At 56.2% G+C, this 2142-nt stretch overlaps 1 pseudogene; it reads right to left on the reverse strand.

Annotated features, from left to right (window-relative positions):
* Nucleotides 1-214: 214 nt before the first annotated feature.
* The window catches only part of LOC136537325 (LOB domain-containing protein 30-like), a 10268-nt pseudogene continuing 8340 nt past the window's right edge, over nucleotides 215-2142 (reverse strand).

A 2142-nucleotide genomic window follows, 5' to 3' on the forward strand; every position in this document is an offset into this window, starting at 1 on the left:
AATCATGATGTGTACCAGTGTTGATGCATTCAGACTATGAAAACAGGAAACAAGATTAGTGATAGATAGATTTTGAACAATTAACAGTATATAAACCAGCATATCAAGAGGCTTTTCTCTTAATACAAAAATCTTGCAAATTAATGGAACGGTGGCAAAGGTAATAATGTTACTAATACATGTCAATTCTAGTACTACTCTCGATGCCCAGCACTCTAGTTTTGTCTTGGAGCAAATAGAATCAAACTGGAGCATATATCGAGCAAGTGGGCGCCATTGCACCCCAGCTGTTAACAACAGGACGGATCCGCGAAAACAGGCAATGCTGCTTACCTACTCCTGCTGGCCATCGCCCGTCACCGACCCCTATCTCCTCGTTACTGCCGCGCGCCAACTCTCACCTTGTTCTCCACGGTTTTTGATCGATCGTTCTACTCCCCCATCCAGCTCATCTTGAGTGTGGCGGTGGCGGTGGCGGCGGCTGCTCGAGCTTCACGCCGCCTGACCGGTGGCGGTCCAGGAGCTCTCCCGCCAGCGACTGCAGGTCGTCTCCGCCGCCGCCGCCTGAGCTTTCTGCCATGCCGTGGCCGCCCCCGTCCTGACGGGCGCGCCATACGGCGCCGGTTGCCGGAGCTGGTGGTGCTGCTGTTGCGGCTGGTGGTGGTGGTGGTAGTGGTGCGGCTGCGCCGACTGGACCGCCCACTGCGGTGGCTGCGGCGGCGGGTCGAAGAGCGCGGACAGGTCACGGTGGTGGGGACGCTGGTCGACGACGGCAGGTCCGAGATGGAGAACGGGCCTAGTGGCAGCGGCATCTGCGGCGGGGCCGGCAGCGGAGGCGGGGACGGCAGCTCCAGCGTGGCGAGGTGTGCTTGCAGGTAGGTCAGCTCGGCCTGGAGATTCACCACCTGGGGAATGATCCAAGGAAGGACGTGACATTCATGCACCAACAGTAAATTGTTACGTGCAAACTTGAAGCCATCATGTACATACAGATACAGATGCATATAACACACGGATGCAAATATGCTATGAATGAAATGAAAGGTCTCAAAGGAGGATCGCACGATGGACAAAAAGAATGCGAGTTTGGATCTTCTATCTAGTGGCGCTGGTGCTATTCTTTTCAGGGCTCATCGATCAGATCGGAAACCTGCACTGCACCACACCACTGGCAGCCAGCAGTAGCACTTCCTTGGAATTGGAAGGTTTTGTGCAGAGCCCAAATATAATTAGTAGAAGATAGATATACACACATGCATACATACGCATGGTATGTACGTACGTGGCTTGACGGATGGAGGAGCGAGGGATCCGATCGACGGCCCGGATGCGACGGATGAGAAGCGCATATCATTCATCGCCGGGGCGCAGCAGCAGGCAGGCCTCCCGGATTAGCGCTTGGCGTGCTTCTTTTTGCACTGCCGTTGCTTGGCTTGGCAGTGTTGATTTCCTCATGAAAGGGGACTTGCCTTCCTCGAGAAAGAAACACGACTGGCCGCTCCAGAATCTTATCTCAGAGACGGCGGATTCAGAAAAGACCCAGATCCACACGCGAAAACGAAGGGAAAATCATGCGATCACTGGTAGGCCTGGCCTACTAGTAGGCATCCATGATCAATCCATGCATGCATGCCAAGTTAGTAGATTTATTTCCGAACTGGTAGCTAATCTAATTAAAAACCCCAGCTACCTAGCGATCGATCGATCGAGCCCGTGGATGGATGTATGGATGATGGATCGAATCCAGCGATACTAGACAATCAATCATCGATCCTAGTATAGTAGTACCTGCTGCTGGAGCGCGAAGATGTGGGCGACGCAGCCGTAGACGGGGTCGCGGAGCCGAGCCTGGGCCTCGTAGCAGATGGTGACGACGGCGTCGAGGCGCTTGTGCGCCGGGATCTGGAGCAGCAGCTTGGACACGTTGCTGGCGCCGAACACCTTGTGCACCGCCGCGAAGTGCGCGGCGCCCTGCTCCGAGTCGAAGTAGGGCGCGAAGATGCAGCCGCTTACGCACTTGCGCCGGAGGAACTTGCAGGCGCCGCAGGGCCCGCCGCCGCCGCTTCCTCCAGGTCCAGGGCCTCCGCTGCCGCTGCCGCTCGGGCACCCGCCGCCAAGCGTACTGGTGCCGCCTCCAGCGCT

The sequence above is a fragment of the Miscanthus floridulus genome, chromosome 2 (genome assembly GCF_019320115.1).
Source record: "Miscanthus floridulus cultivar M001 chromosome 2, ASM1932011v1, whole genome shotgun sequence".
Taxonomy (NCBI): domain Eukaryota; kingdom Viridiplantae; phylum Streptophyta; class Magnoliopsida; order Poales; family Poaceae; genus Miscanthus; species Miscanthus floridulus.